Here is a 21,511-nt window from a genome sequence, read left to right as displayed (position 1 = left end):
AAAGTATTATACAATTTTGAATCAACAGTAAATGCTGAAGTCTTTATTTTACATTTGATGCATGATATGCCTTCTCTACGTTTAGCTCAATCAATAACAATGCTGCACAGAAAGATAATCTGTGACATCTAAAATGATTTCATTCATATACTAAGCAGAATATATCACTTGGGGTAAGACAAATTGATACCAAATCTTTGATTCTCCATCTTGTTGGAGACAAGTATTCTGTGATCCTAAAGCATTCTACAAGTTTAAATCAACACCAAAGTGACACAGAAAGTTAAAGTTCCACACCAAATCTAATCCTTCTCTGGCTGAATGTCTCAACTCTGCGGGTAATCATCACATCCGTCCTACAATATTCCGTAAGATTGTACAGCAGGGCACATGTGGTGACGGCCAATCAGCTAATCCATCATACCTCCAATCCATCAATCTACATCACTAGGTTTTAATGCATGGCTTTAGGTTCAACACACATTCCTATTTAAACAAGAGTACTTCTTCTTTCATCAGGATGTTCCCTTTTTGCTTCTCAACAAGCAATTTTCTTAATTTTTTTTTAATTAAACAATATTTTTTTCAGGAAAACATAATTAAAAGTGCTCAATATCACCCACAGAGTCAGTGATTTTTTTTCTACAGTTCAAGGATTTGTGACTATTTTTCTCAGTTTTTGAAGGCTTTAGAATTGATGGTACCTGCTGATATTTGATACTGGTGATATAATCAATGTAAAAGCAATCCTATTATATCATAGCTCATCATCCTAAATCCCATTCTTTTTCCTCAATCTTGACTACTCCATGAGAAAATAAAATTTTAGGTGTTTATAAGGGAAAAGGTCACGACACTTGCCCATTCATCTTGAAGCAATTGTTTTGTTTTCATTTTATTTCCTATTTATGAGCCATTGACAACTAATGTTATCACAAAACAAAAGTTTAAGGGGCTATAGCTGTCTTTCCCTCATAAAATTGTTTGACCTTTAGCTTTACTGTCAAGTCCTTGAAGAACAAAACAACTTTATGATGACCCTAACATTGCTGACAAGTCCTATAAGGACAAAACAACTTTATGATGATCCTAACATTGCTGACAAGTCCTATAAGGACAAAACAACTTTATGATGACCCTAACATTGCTGACAAGTCCTATAAGGACAAAACAACTTTATGATGACCCTAACATTGCTGACAAGTCCTATAAGGACAAAACAACTTTATGATGACCCTAACATTGCTGACAAGTCCTATAAGGACAAAGCAGCTTTATGATGACCCTAACTTCACTGACAAGTCATAAAAGGACAAAACAGCTTTATGGTGAAAACAACTTTATGATGACCCTAACATTGCTGACAAGTCCTATAAGGACAAAGCAGCTTTATGATGACCCTAACTTCACTGACAAGTCATAAAAGGACAAAACAGCTTTATGGTGACCCTAACATCACTGACAAGTCCTATAAGGGCAAAACAACTTTATGATGACCCTAACATTGCTGACAAGTCCTATAAGGACAAAACAGCTTTATGATGACCCTAACATTACTGACAAGTCCTATAAGGACAAAACAACTTTATGGTGACCCTAACATCACTGTCAAGTCCTATAAGGACAAAACAGCTTTATGATGACCCTAACATCACTGACAAGTCCTATAAGGACAAAACAGCTTTATGATGACCCTAACATCACTGACAAGTCATAAAAGGACAAAACAGCATTAGGATGGAATTTGATATTGTGATTTAATATTTTGTATTTTTCTGTACCATCTCTTAATAGGTGGAGTCATTTTATAAAGGTGGTAAACTAGTAACTAACTAAGCCATCAGCCAGTTTTAGGAAGCAAGGAGATTAACCATGGCCAATTTATTACACAATTAGTACCACTTGGCATGTTATCATTTCTTAGATTGCTGATGTTCTGTTTCCATTCATTGACAGAGGCATGTTTACCTGAGTATAAGTAAATGTACAGGTAAAATAAAAACTTCAATTGACCTACCTTAAGTATCCCTTCGGTCTGACTGGACAACGTCCTGCAGTACCAAAATGGTTACTCCTATTCTGACAAAGTCTGAAAATAAACAAGATAATAAATTAAATCATAAAGATGACCAGAATCTATGTCTACTACGGAGCTGCAGATGAATCATCAACAGAGATCAACCCATTCAGATTATCTTTGTTTCAAAAAAGGAAGCATTCAACAATCAGCCACCTGCTTGTTAATCAATTAGAGTAAATATTACAGATCTAGCATGCAGGCAACATGGATGGTGGTGTGTGGGTGTATGAAGTAATTGTCAATAGAAATACATTTTTCACCATAAAATTATACCAGCATATGTAATTTAGGGCATAACATTTTCAAACATCTTTTAATTGGTTGATCTAGTATTAAAGCATTATTTTCAGTGACTTGGTTTTGCATTATTTCCAGTGACTTGGTTTGCAATATTTTCAGTGACTTGTTTTGCATTATTTTCAGTGACTTGGTTTTGCATTATTTTCAGTGACTTGGTTTGCATTATTTTCAGTGACTTGGTTTGCATTATTTTCAGTGATTGGTTTGGTTTTGCATTATTTTCAGTGACTTGGTTTGCATTATTTTCAGTGACTTGGTTTTGCATTATTTTCAGTGACTTGGTTTGCATTATTTTCATTGACTTGGTTTGCATTATTTTCAGTGACTTGGTTTGCATTATTTTCAATGACTTGGTTTTGCAATATTTTCATTGACTTGGTTTGCATTATTTTCAGTGACTTGGTTTGCATTATTTTCATTGACTTGGTTTTGCATTATTTTCAGTGACTTGGTTTGCTTTATTTTCAGTGACTTGGTTTGCATTATTTTCAGTGACTTGGTTTTGCATTATTTTCAGTGACTTGGTTTGCATTATTTTCAGTGACTTGATTTGCATTACTTTTCAGTGACTTGGTTTTTGCATGTTTTTCAGTGACTTGGTTTTGCAATCTCTCAGATACTGGTGTTTTTTATAAATGCTGTCATTTTCTGACCTTCAATGTTTTCAAAGACTATTATTCATAAAATATTGCTACAATGTCAATTAGTTTTACTTCCGTAATATGGCTTCAAAACCTGCTGAACCAGTAATCTCAGCTTGTTTTAAATATATTGATACATTTTATTGCCAGTTTACCATTCCTATTCACAGCATCGAAAAAATGACATGGTGCAATGACAATTAAAGTTTCTACAAACAAATCAGCATGACAAGACACCTTAATATAGCATCCGTTCAGTTAGATTACATAGAAATGATCTCAGCTCATTAACTTATCACATCACATCTTACTTTCTAAACCAATCAAACAGCAGATTACATGTTAGTTTTACAACCAAGAACCAATCAAATTGTAGATAGCAACTTAACTTTACAGCCAATAAACAATTAAATGACAGATAACAAATTCACTTTTAAACCAATCAGGGGAATGAAGGGATATATTGTCACATTATTCTCAAAGACAATACCAGAACCTCCTTTTTTAAGTAATAGATATAGCTGTTTGCAACCATAAACTTGAGATAAGGAATAAAATCTGTTTCTGTGCAATAATCATTAAAGGTTTCAACAAATGGCGAATCAAGATAATATACACGTAACATATAACAGATAGCACAAACAAATCAATTGTTACTATTTTAATCAATCATCCCACATATTATACAACAAACATGCTTAATTTATAATTTACAAGAAAGACGAAATCAAGGAAAGAAGACTGTCTACGTGAGCTTTAAAATTTATCAAATTCAAAGCAGTTTTCATTAAGATATTGCATCCATCATTTTGCTATTCATCTGTATCCTAAGTGTTATTTCAGCTCCTTTTTTAAATAAACCATGAATAAATCTATAACTTTTTTCTCATAGTAAAATGCTTGGCAGAGATTAAGACACAGCAGAAACAGGTTGTTTTGTATATGTTGCTAATATATGCCAAAGACACTAACCTACAACAATTACATTACCAAAGTTATTCTGAAATTTTTGTGAAAACATTTTAATGATTTTGTAAATAGATTATTCTACATCATGAGTCATTTCCTTGATCAGTAGAGGAACTTTCAGACAGCCATATAGCTATAGTCAATTCACTTATGACAACAAAAATAGTTGGATCAAAACACTCATCAAATTTCTCCTTACATGTCTCATCCAATACGAACAAAAATCCTCTTATGAGAAGAAGATATTCTTTCATGAGTCTTCAAAGCCTCTCCATATAGTATGGAAAGTGTTATAGCTTCCTCATGAAGGTCAGCATTGGCTGGCATTGTATTCATAGAAGCAGGTCAAAACTCATCAACAAACAATACATTTTGTATAAATATTTTTATTTATTGTATTGACAGCATTCCGATTGTAGGACAAGGTCATACTACAGACTGAAGAAAACTTGCAAGGACATCTCAACCGAAAAATCCAATTTGTATAAGAAACATGTTTAAAAGTTCCACTCAGAATTGAGTTTATTAGCTAGTTTATTTGTTTATTTATTCATTCACTGAGGCAGATACACCGATTTCATCTGATCTGTCTAGTGTGTGGTGATAGTAAACAAATAATGTGATTTTTCACTGAAACATTACCAAAAAGGCGCACCATATAATGTAATTCTGGTCCTGGACTATACAAAACTGACCACGGTCCAACAGATAATCGAGCAGACGTCTATTACCAAATCGATAGAGGAGACAGGTTATTGGGCAACCAGACTGCTATAATGCCATTTAAATCCTTCAGATATAAACCTTTTTCAATAATCTCAACATCTACTGGACCTAAAATTGTCTTCACTTCCTGATAAATATTTCATGGCTGCCAAATTTAACAGCTACAAATAGCTATACCAAATACAACTGAGCTAGAAATAGCCAACAAATTTACCAACTACAAATTACAAAGTTCTAATTTCTTACATTTGACTTAATTTGGTTCCATTTTCTTCTTACCAACAGAAAGTGTCACTGGCTCTTCCTGACATTTTATGCAAAGTGAGCCAGGATCGTTAAAAAACATACATCCTAAGATGTTTCATTTGGTGGTTCGCACTCCCACACACACAAAGTGTTATACTGACTGTGATTGTAGAAAAGCCGTTGGAACATGGCAGACATTTTTGTCCATATTCAAACTTATGACCTTGACCTAGGATTGAAAAGTTCTCAGAGAAAGAAGAGTGCCATGAGTTTTACCGTAAAGTTTTGTTCATGCAGCTCAAGAAATGAAACCTTGGATAAAGCTGGAGGAAATGAGGCAAGCCAGACAAAACATGCTGAGACATATAACTAGATATTTTGCATCATAAACTTGTGTGGTAATCTGCTAGGAAAATTAACTTAGTAAATTAGATAGGTATTAACTATAGGAAGTTGCTCACAATAATACACTTGTTCTTTTTTTATTTTCAATGTGAGCCTAATTGAAGCAGACATTTTGTTACGTCTGTAACAAACCTGAGTAGAACATCTTAACATCCAACACAGATTTTGTGGTCATGTAATGCCTAGGGATTATCTCCTTTATGGCAAACCTATCTTTATCCGACCCAATCATTGACAAGCCAATGGAGGAGAATGCCAAGAGGTAAAAATTGAGTAATTTGAAATGTAATGGTAAAATAATCAGATTGGATGGAGGTGTGCTCCAAGACTTGTATCCCAGTGGCAGTAATTTTGTGCTACCAATGTAGCCTGTTAATGCTTCCATTCAATGGCTATCTTGTAACTCCTCTAGTCATAGCTGGGGATTATTCCACTAACCTTGAACATTTTGGTGAATTACACTGTTGACTCGAGTGGGATGTTGGCGACATTTACTACTACCCAAGGTGTTACTCTATTTAATAAACCAATCATCATGCATCGCCACATCCACCAAAGGATCCTAATGACACTTGACAGCTTTGTACTTCATGTGGAAGAAATTCATATTTAAACATAAATTCATTTATCTCCTCACGAAATTTTGAGAATCTTCAAAATCAGTGACAGACTATCAAATGCATTGATGTTGCATGCATTCACCCTGCAGTGAGTGATCTAGTAACACTTAGAATTGAAATAGGCAATAAATTGGCTCATCATCATCTAGACAATAAATTGGCTCATCATCATATAGACAATAAATTGGTTCATCATCATATAGACAATAAATTGGTTCCTAGTAATTCTAAAAGAACATCAAATTTTTAAAACTGCCAAAGCCAATCGAAATGAAGTCCCACCTAACATTGTGGGCAAATCCAATACAAGGTTTCATGATTGTCATTTTAAGTGGTTTTTGTGCATGATTAGACATTCCGTTGATTTCAGCATCACATTTTTTGGGGACTGTACATATAATGTCATAAAAACAGGAAGGTAAAATTCATCATACTCAAATGACAAGATTTTACTACCTTAAAACTGCCATATTTTAAAGATCCAAGCTGTTTATTATGAACAATTCATGAAAAGCTGCATCATCAACACTATCAAGAGGCTGTATTTATAACAAACTTTGATAAGTATAATAAATATAAACTTTATTTATTTTACATCGATTGAGAAACAAGTTATACAACTTATGTAAATCACTCTCGATGGCCCACATGTAAGCGCGGGAGGGGTCTTAGTGTGGGAGGAAACCGGAGTGCCCGGAGAAAACCCACGTGATCGGGCAGGTGACCCTGGACCTTGTCACGTCCGTACAGGGGGTCGAACCCCGGCCGGCTAGGTGAAAGGCGAGCGGCTTAACCACTACACCACCCGATCACCCATACTTGTTAAGCATATGTATATACGTTATCAGTATGATATATCATGCATTATAAGTTAAAACTAACTACTATGATTATAGGTTGATCTGCTGATACTGTACTAAATCAATGGTACCCTAAATCTCTGATAATAATGCAATGATCTTAGAGCAATTTATAAAATTCACTGGCATTGCAGTTACAGATCCTCCGTAGATATATGCACAGATGCATTTGATCAATACATAGAGCAAGTACTAGAGTGTGTGCTGCAAATCTTACGATGGACATGTTTGAATTATGTAAGAAAATCTCTGCCAGTATCATGTACCGCCCTATCAAGACAAACAGCATCACTGCTCTTTCGTTTAAGATGCCCTTGGGACAATACAAAATCCTTTTTTTATTTTGATACAAGGTTAGGAGAAATAAAATTGTTTTATGCTACCTAGAAACTTGGTCGATAGTGAGAGTGTGATGGGCGAGCATTCTCATACAATTCAAGACTATGACCCAATTTGAAATTTGAAATCATTCAATCAGTGCTGCTTTCTTTTGGCTATTGACCAGAAAGCCTCGGGAGGAGCTTGGCTCTCAAAACAGCAGCAGCAGCATATTGGAGGGATGTAACTCATATTACGTCAGTAAGAGCCTGTTAATTCTGGGAGATCTTCAACAATGTCAACAAAATTGCAGATGATAGTCGTTAAGGAAGAGCTAAATTAGAGTGGGTTTTTATCATTTAAACTAGGCACTCATAGGAACAGATCTCTGCCCTTCACAAAGATTAAACTTAGAAAAGAGAGTAAATTTTAAAATGCAAAGACATATATGACATATTGACCACATAGGATATTCATAAACCTTAAGACTATTACCTACATTATGTTTTGGCTGCTTTCTTGGGCTTAACATCCTATTAAGAGCAAAGGTCATTTAAGGGCTGAACATATCCTGAATACAACGTGTTGTAAGTGTTTAATGCCTGTTTTGGGAGGCTGTGGTATATTTGTGTTGTCCTTGTGATAGTGTTTTGGGAGGCTGTGGTATATTTGTGTTGTCCTTGTGATAGTGTTTTGGGAGGCTGTGGTATATTTGTGTTGTCCTTGTGATAGTGTTTTGGGAGGCTGTGGTATATTTGTGTTGTCCTTGTGATAGTGTTTTGGGAGGCTGTGGTATATTTGTGTTGTCCTTGTGATAGTGTTTTGGGAGGCTGTGGTATATTTGTGTTGTCCTTGTGATAGTGTTTTGGGAGGCTGTGGTATATTTGTGTTGTCCTTGTGATAGTGTTTTGGGAGGCAGTGGTATGTTTGTGTTGTCCTTGTGATAGTGTTTTGGGAGGCTGTGATATATTTGCGTTATATCCCCTTGTAATAGTGGGATTTTTGCCATTTTTATAGTGATATCTTACTGACACATACCACCAGACACCAAACAGCACACCCAACCTGCACACATTATACTGACAATGGCCACTTTCTTAGGCTGAGCCCAATGCTAACGTCTTATCAGTAGGGCATATATTAACCTTACCAGAAATGGTTTTGAACATTTTGCAGAGAGCCCATAGTACTTGTCATACAATCTAAAATAATACAAGTGATACCGTAAGTATTATGAAGATTGGGTTTAATTAGTTTAACATCCTTTTAACAGACAAGGATGTACATGCCAGGTTTAAGTGGTGAAGAAAAGTCAGAGTACCATGAGAAAAGCCAAAGACCAATGGTCAGTACCTCCACACAGGATTAGAACTCTCCATGCAGAGGTGGAGAGATTATGGTAAATATGTCGGGAAATCTTAACCACTCGGCCAATGCAGCCCCGTATTTTAAAGAAACAGTTACTCCGTGTACTGTGTTATGAGACTAATAAAAATATGTTGATACAAAATACAAGTATTTTTTAATGAAGCTACGAGCATTCACAGTAACATAATTATGACAGAAACTATCAGTTACTTGAAGCTGAAAAAAAACTAAGGAAAATCATTGTTTAGAGTTATGACAGAAGCCATTAATAAGCTGAGCCAGAAAAAAACATGTGTATGGTAAAATCTGGACAATACAATACCATGTATTACACAACACCTGGACAATGTCAATACAAAAAGACCTGCATTAGAATATATCTTGTGTCAGTAATCCTACATATGACTCTAAAACTGGTGATACAAAATTTCAAGATCTATGACAAGAATCAATATTTTGAAATTAAACTTTGAATGTTTCAGTAAGGTATCATGTGTACATATACTATATATGATACACCATGTATTGTTTTTAGTCTTTCGAATTTGTCATTGAAATCTATAGCATTGCATCATTTTACACACAAGAACAGTTATACTTCTATATGCATAATGCCCTGCTAAATACATCAGTCAAAACTTGAAACTTTCAAAGTTTCCTCTATGTTATGTAGTAGGCCAAGCACGTCTTTACAAAATTAGACTGATCGACAGTAAAATAATGCATGGCATCAGTCATAGAAAGTGCCTTTTACAACCATGATATCCCAATATACATCACATGATGTCAAGAATTAGATATAAAGTCAGAAATAGAACTTCCAAACTTAATTTAGGGCGGAATTTTCTAGAGATAATCTGACATTTAATGTAGTTAGATGATGATGTTCCTCAACTAATGTATGTAGCTACAGACCAGATCTCTAGGTGATACTACAGTAATTGTAATAAACCTTGGGAAGGCAAAGCAGAGACAACTATATGATATAGGATATTACTCTGGAGATTATTTAAGTTATCATTTATATTCCAACAAATAACTGTACGAAGAAACAAGTTCTACAATTTTAATGATATGAAGTACATGATGTATGCAATATCTCAATGTGTAATCAATTATTACGTTCATGAATATTACTATACGTAAGATGAAATTAATGTTACACATACACAATACACTAAAACTACATTATAATCAAACATAGATCAAATCGCTCATTCTTACTTACTCTCATGCACACATAATTATCCTAATTAGCAACATATCTTAAAACAACTAATAATATTGGCAAAAGGGGCAGACTCAGCTTACTATAACCAGATATCATTTACCTCTCGACTCGGTGTAGCATGATTGAGAGTATGCTTATGAATACTTGTACGTGTATAAGCCAGCTACAAGAGCCGGACGAGAGGTGAATAATATGACCTGTTCGATTCTATAACCCCCAACTCGGTGTAGGCGAGAACTACAAGAGCCGGAAGAGGGTTAGAACAAGAAGGTACTCTATGCTTATGCTTAACCTTCAACTCGGTGTGCAGACGTACTACAAGAGCCGGAAGAGGGTACCTGTGATAGCTAGGTGATGTACCTCAACTAGGTGTAGTTGTACACAAGAGCCGGAAGAAGGATATTGCAACGATTTTGTATCTTCAACTCGGTGTAACTGTGGAGTACAAGAGCCGGAAGAAGATCTTGTATGATTAAAATGATAGAATATAACAATTTTGGGGTACAGGAATTAAGAATTCAAATGACTACACTTGAATAATTAATGAGTGATTGCCATAACTCAGATTATGATTGAAGAGAGTAAGCTGAGTGCCCCATTATGAAATCACGAAACACTCTGTAATGGCTACTGCTGCTGAAATTTGACTAACTGACCGTTCCTTATCTTATCCAATCACCGAGCAGTATCAAATGCCCCTGCTCTGTACATATAGGGTTGGCCCCGATACTGTATACTTAATAGCCAACTCTTAAATACGATGCTCAATACTGTCAAATTAAGCGCAGTTTCTATAACTTGATAGAGATAGATGTGTATTATTTGATGAAATATAAACCTAGTTTATATACATAAACATTAATGAAGTAGCTTAATACAAAATTATTTTCACCATGTATCAAATCAACAATATACACTGGCCAAAAAGCACAACAATCTAAATTATGTTATTAGTTAGTTTATCGTGAAGGCTGAATTTTAATTAATTTAAGACTGACACAGTTATTATAAAAAAACAAAGAGCTCTTAAGCAAATCCTTTCCAGAATGATCACATTAATACAGGTTACTCTAAAGCAGAATCCGTTCAAGGATGATTACAGAAATACAAAGAACTCTAAAACAGAATTCCTCCCAGGATGATTACAGAAATACAAAGAACTCTAAAACAGAATCCCTTCCAGGATGATTACAGAAATACAAAGAACTCTAAAGCAGAATTCCTTCCAGGATGATTACAGAAATACAAAGAACTCTAAAACAGAATCCCTTCCAGGATGATTACAGAAATACAAAGAACTCTAAAGCAGAATTCCTTCCAGGATGATTACAGAAATACAAAGAACTGTAAAACAGAATCCCTTCCAGGATGATTACAGAAATACAAAGAACTCTAAAACAGAATTCCTTCCAGGATGATTACAGAAATACAAAGAACTCTAAAGCAGAATTCCTTCCAGGATGATTACAGAAATACAAAGAACTGTAAAACAGAATTCCTTCCAGGATGATTACAGAAATACTAAAACTTTAAAGCAGAATCCCTTCCAGGGTGTACTGGGTAATAGTGAAATTAACAGCCTAAATCCATGAATTCAAATGGTCCATAAATGACATAAGAAAATGTTGTTAATTATCCTGTCATACAATTGATGGTGCTTGTAATAAGACCTCAAACATGCAATGCTACAAATATTTATTCAGGCATCAATAAATCAAGATAGCAATAACACAATCAGTTTGATTTTATAGCCTGACAATCACACTACAAAACAAACGATTTTGATAACAAGATGTCAAACATTTTTAAAAGCAATCTTCAATTCAATCTTTTCCTTTTACAGAACAAAACCCACTTTGTCAAGATGTCACCGACGTTTGTAATTTTGTCGGTAAGATAATCAATATATGCATACGTTATCTTTACGCAACAGTCATGAATGTCATACATTTCGTAAGACGTATTTCAGTTTGTCTAGAAGGAGTTCATAAATGAAGACATATATCTGTCCATCATCTCACCTAGAAGTACACAGCCATCAGTTGTGTGGTCTGTAAGCATGTACATGTGTCCAAATAGCTATGGCCCTGCAGGTAGTGCATTAGAATTGTACCTGCTGCCCCATTGCATGATCGTAAACGGCAACTAAATTTAGGATCTTATCTTTTCTCCTCTTCCTAACTAATTTTATTCTGACTAATGTCTCTCTTAACACCACCTCACTTTTGGCCTTCTGTTGAGCACTAACAACAAACAAACCAAATAGCTACATACTTTAAAGTTGACAGGTTCAGCTATGAAAAAGTCTTAGTTGCTATCCATTGTTAGAGCACTTACTTTATTGTCTTACACAACTCACCAATAGAAATTCCAGTCAGTCGAGTTCAAATAAACAACAAAGAAAATTATGTTTAAGTTGAAATTAATTATTTTCATTCAGGATTAATAAAGCAAAACTTGACCTTGACCTTTACCGCTGACAATCTGTAATGAAAACCAAACAAGTTGGCATGGTAACCTAATCGGTACACTCAAGTTTGTGTTGACCAAAAAATGTCCGACCTCAAAACTGATTTATTCATCAATGGCCTTGACCTTGAAATCCTTCTGAAATGAACTTTTTTAGATATGACACAGATTATATTAAATTCTTCCAATGACCTTCATCCTATGATGCCACATAAAAATGTTTAGCATACATTTTTTTTTAGTTCCAATGCAAAGAAATAAGAGAAAAGATGAAAAGAAACAACTTGAATGTGGATATACTCTTACAAACAGATGTAGTACGGGCTGTATGGAATGTTTGCCTAAAGACACTAACAACAATCAAAATGATTCTCTCTCTCTCTTGTAATCATGAAAAAATGAATGCATCTTAATCTGCAATAGGCATCCAATCTCTCTTCACTCAACCTGATAAGAAATATGATATAAGCCACATTTAGAGTATTGAAATTCCAACAGTTGTATAGCTAGAATAGGTGAAATTTTATGACTTGGAAGTGTGGTCTTAGGCCATATATGTAAATTTGGATTCAGTAGTTCTAAACCACTATTGTGTCTATGTATTGGTAGAGAGCTAGGTGTACTGTCTCCTGTGTCTATGTCTTGGTAGAGAGCTAGGTGTACTGTCTCCTTTGTCTATGTATTGGTAGAGAGCTTGGTGTACTGTCTCCTGTGTCTATGTATTGGTAGAGAGCTAGGTGTACTGTCTCCTGTGTCTATGTATTGGTAGAGAGCTAAGTGTACTGTCTCCTGTGTCTATGTATTGGTATTGGTAGAGAGCTTGGTGTACTGTCTCCTGTGTCTATGTATTGGTAGAGAGCTAGGTGTACTGTCTCCTGTGTCTATGTATTGGTAGAGAGCTAGGTGTACTGTCTCCTGTGTCTATGTATTGGTAGAGAGCTATGTACTGTCTCCTGTGTCTATGTATTGGTAGAGAGCTATGTGTACTGTCTCCTGTGTCTATGTATTGGTAGAGAGCTATGTGTACTGTCTCCTGTGTCTATGTATTGGTAGAGAGCTATGTGTACTGTCTCCTGTGTCTATGTATTGGTAGAGAGCTATGTGTACTGTCTCCTGTGTCTATGTATTGGTAGAGAGCTAGGTGTACTGTCTCCTGTGTCTATGTATTGGTAGAAAGCTAGGTGTACTGTCTCCTGTGCCTATCTATTGGTAGAGAGCTAAATGTACTGTCTCCTGAACCACTATTGTGCCTATCTATGGGTAGAGAGCTAAGTGTACTGTCTCCTGTGTCTATGTATTGGTAGAAAGCTAGGTGTACTGTCTCCTGTGCCTATCTATTGGTAGAGAGCTAAGTGTACTGTCTCCTGAACCACTATTGTGCCTATCTATGGGTAGAGAGCTAGGTGTACTGTCTCCTGAACCACAAAAAGCTAAGTTAAGTTAGTTATAACAGATAACTACATTGATCAGACTCATTGATTCAGAAATATGTTAGTCAATACAATGATAGACCTGTAGATTTGCAGGACTTGATTTCTTCCCTCAGACTGGTAGTCCCATTGCTGTAAAACGACTTACCAACATGTTCAAACGCCGTCCCAGACCAACGAAAAACAGATCGATCGGAGTAAAATCAAATTTGGAGTAGTGATATAGATTATACTCGGGGAAGACATGCACTCCTGTGCCTATTTTTCTCTACAGTAGAAACCAGGACATCGATAACAACCCGATTGTTGAAAGCAAATGAAGAAACATTACAACTATCTCGCAAAGCCATTAGTAGTCAACAGTATGCTTGGTCATTGAAGAGCTCAATAAATTACCATTACACCAAAATGTTTTAGGGGGATCTGGGATCCAGTTCTATAGTATTAATGACCCAGTTTTTCTTATCAAAGGCTAGATTTTTGTCTTCAATAGAACTTTTTTATACCTACAGTAAAACATGTTTGTAATGAACACACTTACAATGAATTCATGGTTATAACGTAATAATATTCAGTCCTTATTAGGGTTCCTATAATGTATCTGTTTTATGTATGTGTACAATGAACCATGCTTGTTGATTTCGTTGGATCTCCAGAGGTTCATTATAACTATGTTTTAATGTAATTGTTGGTCGGTTGATTAGATTATGTCCTAATCCAGGGTCATTTTAGGATGTCCTTCTTTGAATGAGACGTGGTTTGTGCAATTTTTTGGATATAATAAGCCCTATCTTCATATTTGACTCTATGACTCTTTGTAATAGTGGAACTGAGAACAAGCACATTCCATTCTGGATGTGAAAAATCATACATTCATCAAGACTGATATCTATGAATGGCAAACCATCTTAAGATCCCTAACATTTGACCCTAATATGCGAAAGAAAAGGCAGAGCGATCTGCATCGCATGTACCATACGATGGCAAGACAGGAATATTGAACCTCTGAAAACGTTGGATCCTAAATCAAACATAGGAAAGCTGTGTGGAATGTTATTACAACCCCATGTTATGACAGACCAAATGTTTCATGAATAATGCAGGTCCATAAAGAACTATGTAGATATGGGAACACTTTGACCGACCTGTTACCATCGAGTGCTCGCCTCCGTGGGTAATCTCCCACAAACTCCTATACAAACAAGACAGCAGTCACTTTCCAGGAATCATTGATTCTGATTGCATGTACATTCAGTACAATTGCCTCGATATGATAAACCTCCATCACATTTACAACTTGTACGAGCGATTTGTAAAGCAAAGTAGATGAAGAAATTTCTATACATAGTTTGAATTATTCACGAGTCAGATATACCCTCAAAAAGCAGATGTAATAAATTTATGTCAAAAACTTGTCTAAATATTTCAGAAATAATATAGGGTTATTTGATTGTAGAAAACAGGCTAATGAATATACATATCTAGTCTGAGACAGTAAATATATACATGGAGGAAGATGAATACATACAATAGTATGGAGATGTCAGCAGATGTTAGAAACATTTCAGCCAGATAATCATATTTACATACAGACATACATTTTATATGTATAAAGGCACAAACTACAGATAAACATGCAAAACACCAACACAATATCATAGTATTGTCAGCAACCTCCCTAATCTCAAGTCCAATTATACATCATTATATGCCTACAAATATTCAAAAAGAAATGAAAAATTCAAAATCTATTCTAAAATTTTGACAGAAAAATCAATTTCTGATTTTCTATAAGCCAAAGATTATGCTTTAAAAGTCTGTACTTGTACAAATTGTCTTGTGTTGTCCTTGAAAGATCCGCCACCAAAGACATTTAAAAGCATTTATAATGCAATATTGGTCGGCTTCATAAATATGCTAAGCATGTCACTGAATCTGACACATGGCAGCTACAGCAAAACGTTTGGCAGTAATGTAAAATTCTTTAATAAGTTTAAAGCCATCCTTGACCTTGACAAAATTAATGATAAAAGGAAATGGAAACACTTATATTAAATTATGAAGAAATTACAGATTAGATGAGATTATAAAGAGACACTTTGACTGAAGGACAAATTGAAGAATAGACACCCAGGGGACAGTCACAGTACAAGATTAGAAGAAAAACATGAATATGTCAATATGTATACCACCTAAGGTGCACTTACTGACCACAGAACTATTTCTCAAGCAACATCATATGCTTAAAAAAAAATTCTAAATTCAATTTGCATTGTAATCCATGCATAAAGTCAGTGTTAATATCACTTCTTTATGACCTTGCATGCAGCATTATTATTCCTTATGACTGAAAACATTCTCCGGGTTGTTTCATTTTGTTGAGAATGTTTGTTTACCCTAGCTGTGCCACTTCTCAGTTTTACTCCACACAACATAGCCCATCCTTGACCCTTACAGCAGTCAATAGGGTCTGAAGTAAAAACACCATGAACAAATGTGGCAAATTTAATGCATATATATATGGAATTGGATATATCACCAGAAGACTGTACATTAAGTCCTAAGAGGACAAAGCAGTTGTGTAATGACTTATCGTTTTATTATATCTTGTGCATTTATTACTAATCTATTGGGTTGCAAAATGACATTAAGTGTATTATACACTTTGAAGTTCCCAATGGTTTATAAAATTGTCCATCAACATGTTCCTTCAAGGTAACTTACTCAATCCTCTGTAATGTGTGTTTGAATTGATTTTTCAGCCACCAGGGAATGTGTGACATGTTTGCAGTATTACTGACAATTAGACAGCTGACCCGTCCAGTCGTGAGCTATGACCTCCCAGACCTGAGCGCTCTACATCATTTCTACATGAAACTCAATAACTGGATAGGACTTCACTTATCTATTGACAAAATCTGTCCCCAGACGTCCACTGGATCAGCAGCCAACAAGGCTAGTGTGGATGTCCAGATCATTGACCATATAGTTTGGTCGATGAAGATAATTCAATAACCTGATCTCGTCTTCCAAGATTGATGACCACAAAACAAATGTATTTGACCCTGGCCAGCCATGCAGACTATATATTATTCTCACACATTTATAGAAGCAATAATGCAATTTATTTGCTTCCTGTTGCTGAGTAAACTCTTCATTATGTCACTAAAATAAGTCACGCATTGCCTTTACCATAAAAAGTCAAGTTTGTTTCAACCAAAATTAACAAATTCTGAGCTTATAAAAAATTTTGTTTTGGTTAATGTCTACCTTTATCACATTCACTCTTGACCTTGCACATGTTGAAAAATTTTAGGCCTTACACCTGTTCAGAAAACTTTGTCTTTACACCTTTTCAGAAAGTTTTGACCTTACACCTTTTCAGAAACCTTACACCTCTTCAGAAAGCTTTGGCCTTACACCTGTTAGAAAGCTTTGGCCTTACACCTGTTCAGAAAGCTTTGGCCTTACACCTTTTCAGAAAGCCTTGACCTTACACCTTTTCAGAAAGCTTTGACCTTACACCTTTTCAGAAAGCTTTGGGCTTATACCTGTTCAGAAAGCTTTGACCTTACACCTTTTCAGAAAGCTTTTGGCCTTACACCTGTTCAGAAAGTCTTGGCCTTATACCTGTTCAGAGAGCTTTGGCCTTAAACCTGTTAAAAAGTCTTGGCATTACACCTGTTCAGAGAGCTTTGGCTATACACATTGTTCAGAAAGATTTAGTCTAACACACCTTGTTCAGAAAGCCTTGGCCTTTCACCTGTAAGAAAGTCTTGGCCTTACAACTGTTCAGAGAAATTCGGCCTTACATCTCGTAGAAAGGTTTGGCCTTACACCTGTTCAGAAAACTTTGGCCGTACACCTGTTAGAAAGCTTTGGCCTTACACCTGTTCAGAAAGTTTTGGCCTTACACCCATTCAGAAAGCTTTGACCTTACACCTATTCAGAAAGCTTTGGCCTCACACCTGTTCAGAAAGCCCTGGCCTTATATCTGTTCATAGAGCTTTGGTCTTACATAAGGAAGTTCAGAAACCTTTTTGAAATAGATGAAGCTCCCTCTTACATACAGATAGCAAGCAATATTTTAGGTCTTAGATAACCAAAAGTACTGTCATCAAAGTTCAATAATACAGTAAAACATATAAAGAACAACTACCTGCTGAAAAAGACCTGTTTATCTGGATCTAAAAATGAGCTATGAATAATCAACCCTGTGTGACCTGCGTGAAGATCACTTCGCCTTTTACACCAGTTTTCATAAAAGTATTCAGATTTGAGTGTAATTGAATCTGAATGGCAATCTCTCATAAATTCTACATAATAATCTACAGAGTAAAAAGTCAGGTTGAAAGCATATCAAAATCAGAATGATTCAAATGTGTACTGTTCACATGAGGATAAACTTTGAAGCTGAAAAACACCTTAATGATAGAAATTTGACATGCCTGATGCCATTGCTTAAGTTACATAGTGCTATTACACAATGTACTTAAAGCATCAATGATAAAATCTTGGATAAGCGTAAATAATGATAGACTTTTCGCCTTATTGTCAAGTTGTGGATTGCCTTGTATGGTGGATAAATAAATCACACAGAATGGAGATGTACTTCAGTCGCTCCATGTTAATCTGAGGCTGTGGTGCAGAAATCATTGATTTCCTCAAACTATACAACTGTTGCAATCTGTAGGAAATTAGAGCTGTCTTAAAGTACACCTTATCATTATTTGGCGATTATTTTATAGGAGAATTACCTTAATGCTAACTGTGAACCAAATAAATATGTAGTTTTTATACAATATACTATATATAAATCAGTAGACTTATTTTGTTTAACGCCCCATTAATTGTAAGTCATTTATGGATGTGTCAGATTTAGAACGTCAAATAGGTGAAGGTCCCAGAGGAAAAACACCAACCTACAACTATTAACAGGCAATGGGCAAAGTGTCATGTTTCAAACTCCCTACCAAGAAGTGAAGAACCAGAGAGTGAATGTCATGACACCTAAACCACTAGGCCACCCGTTTCTTACATACTGCTTATCAACGCAAACTTGGGATTAAGATGAAGATAGAATCATGGTCATAAAGATTTATCAAAAATCAACATTAATTGAAATTAGTCTGATATATAACTGGATCAAGAAAGGATGTATGGCCTAATTATCATGTAAAGACATAACTTATAAATTTTTATGCTTGACAAATCAATGCTTTCCAATTCTCATATAAATCGAAATATTCATCATCCATTCAAATTGAAGACCCATTCAGATTCAGAATTCCTTGTGATTCATCAATCGTAAATTCATTCAGATTCATTGACTATTAAGATTCAAAGTTTATAAAGATTCACAATTCATTTAAATGGAAAACCCATTCAGATTCATTATCAATTAACATTCATTTTTTATACGATTCATCAAAGCACTATGATGATTGCATACATAGCATAGCTGTATATAAATATGTGCTTCACTATTAAAGCTACATCCTCTACAATGTTATTCAATAAAACATCCACTCCTGAGATAAAGCTCTAGTGGTATACAATTATACAACATGTGACACCAGTTATAATCAATACTGTACATTTACATGCTCATAAAAACATTCTCACAAAAATTGTACAAGTCTGTAATTGCTTTGTGCCTTAAGTCCCATACATTGCCATGCATACAGCCTAGGGAATCATGCCCCATCTTGCAGAATTAAATGAAATGCATTTCATCACACCAAAGCTATCATGTTTTGTTTGCTTGAAATAGTTCCAGGATTATTTCACACAAAAAAAAATCTGCTCTGGCAGTGAAAAAGGGTTCAAATACTTTTTGCAATATCTATAAATTGAAATGGGACAGTTTCCATGGTGATAGGATGCCCTTAGATTCTCGTCTACAGCCAACTGACCAAACCCTATAATCAACAATCATGATTAACTATTGATCAACACACAAAAACTTTCAATTCTAAAGTTTTTTTTGAGTCTGGCTTGGTTAGAACCTAATATAAAACCTTTGATGGTTGACTGTTAGAGCCCCAGCTACCATCTCCCAGGTTTTTATTGGTGCCTGGGCACAAATCAATGGAGGCTAGGATCTTCTTCTGGACCTTTAGCCTTTCATGGTCTCTGAGAAATCTTTACACGAGAAGTAGTCAAATTCATTGCTTTGAATTTAAATGAACTTTTCATGTTGTCTTTTGATGGTCTCTATTTTCATTGAACGCCAGCAATTACCATCTTTCTTTGAACAATGTATTAGAAGTTTTCATTCTAAGGGAACGTTATATTGTAAATAATCACATCATACAATGTTTTGCAGTGAAAAATTTAGTATTTTGAAACAGATTCTGGAATAAGGGGAACCCCTGAAATTCTCCATTTTTGTCTTGAGTATTTGATGCATTTACGCAGCATACCATATACCATACATGTACAAATACACTTAAATTGGCTTTTTTGGGGGTTTAAACATTTAAAGTAAAGAAAGGAAAGGTGACATATATTGGAAGAGACCAACTCAGGTGTTTCAGAGTTGACAAAGACAAAAGTCGTAAACTTTAAGTTGTACTTTAGCTTATATAGCCAGACAGGCCTTCATTACTGGTAAGTCTTCTGGTTTGTCAAAGGGCATTTTGCCAGTCAATAACCTGTACCCGAGTTCTCAAAGCTTAATATGGTCTGTAACGCCTGTGAGGGGATAACAGTCCGTGTAAGTGTGTGACAATCTCAACTCCTCCACACTCACGGACTTTCATCCCAGTGTCACCAGACAATGAACCACAAGTACAACATCTCACACATAGTCAATTCTGCCTTTAAAATCCAATAACGGCCAGGCTTCTCTCTGTGAACAACAAAATGTTGTAGGATCTAACATGTCAAGGGATCCATTGGACAGGTCTTTGGCACTATACGGCTATGAAATGCCATATTAATAAGCCAGTCATTTACGTATATGTAATATATGTATAAATATTCTAATACCTTCAGAAGTGTATACTCATTATCAGAAATTTTATACAAAATATCCAGAAAAAAAATTGAATTGGATTGTAAGTTTAAGACCCACCCAAAACCTGATGTTGCAGTAGGTTGCTAGGATTTTGACCCAGAAACTTGTACCTACCCCATACCCAAAACCTTACATTGATTAAAAGCTGTTAACAAAATGAACTGGAAGCAACATGAATTGTCCAGAAGTCCTGAACATTCATTGCCTAACAATGTATCACCTATAACTGTGTATTATGGTGATCAGTAAACCATTCATTATCTCCATCAATTATACATGTCTTTATAATACTCGGCAGTATGCTGGTATAAATTATCAACTGTTTAATTGTGTGTATCTACACTGGAAGTAAAATCATGAAATGTAAGTGACTAAACCATCTGGTTTCTATAATCAGTTCTCTGAAAGTATTAAAAGGCTTAAAATTGTATAATATAAGATGCCAAACCGATTAAATGGTGAAGATGAAGTGCTTACCAAGACATAATGGTATTGACACACACAACTTTCTGTAGCAACATTAACACATGATGTTAATTTGGGGAAGATTTTGTCTAATAAACCTTGTTTAACATCTTAAATATCTAAATTCTCATACTAAGGCAGATTTAATGGTTAGCATGTCTTAGGCAATAAAATCTCTTCATATGAAATGTAACAGATAAACTCTCTGAAGTGTATGTGATGGTGAGATTACCCTATTATTCTGGTGGTACACTTCAGTGATATAGCACTATAATTCAGGGGTTTCAATATCAGGTAATACTCAGTACATTTTGCCAGTTGAACCTGGCCATGGTATCACCTGATTTGGGCTAAATTACATT

General features: G+C 35.2%; 1 protein-coding gene across 5 annotated transcripts in view; it reads right to left on the bottom strand.

The window, feature by feature from the left end:
* LOC138327486 (tolloid-like protein 1) overlaps window positions 1–21,511 on the bottom strand; it is a 216,770-nt gene that overhangs the window by 155,228 nt on the left and 40,031 nt on the right. For all 5 annotated transcript variants that reach the window (XM_069273622.1, XM_069273631.1, XM_069273615.1 and 2 more), the window contains one exon: window positions 2,018–2,089. The gene's annotated coding sequence lies outside the window, so the exon portion shown is untranslated. The remainder of the gene's footprint in view (window positions 1–2,017; window positions 2,090–21,511) is intronic.

The sequence above is a fragment of the Argopecten irradians genome, chromosome 1 (genome assembly GCF_041381155.1).
Source record: "Argopecten irradians isolate NY chromosome 1, Ai_NY, whole genome shotgun sequence".
Taxonomy (NCBI): Eukaryota; Metazoa; Mollusca; class Bivalvia; order Pectinida; family Pectinidae; genus Argopecten; species Argopecten irradians.
This window is presented reverse-complemented; position numbering and strand designations above follow the sequence as displayed.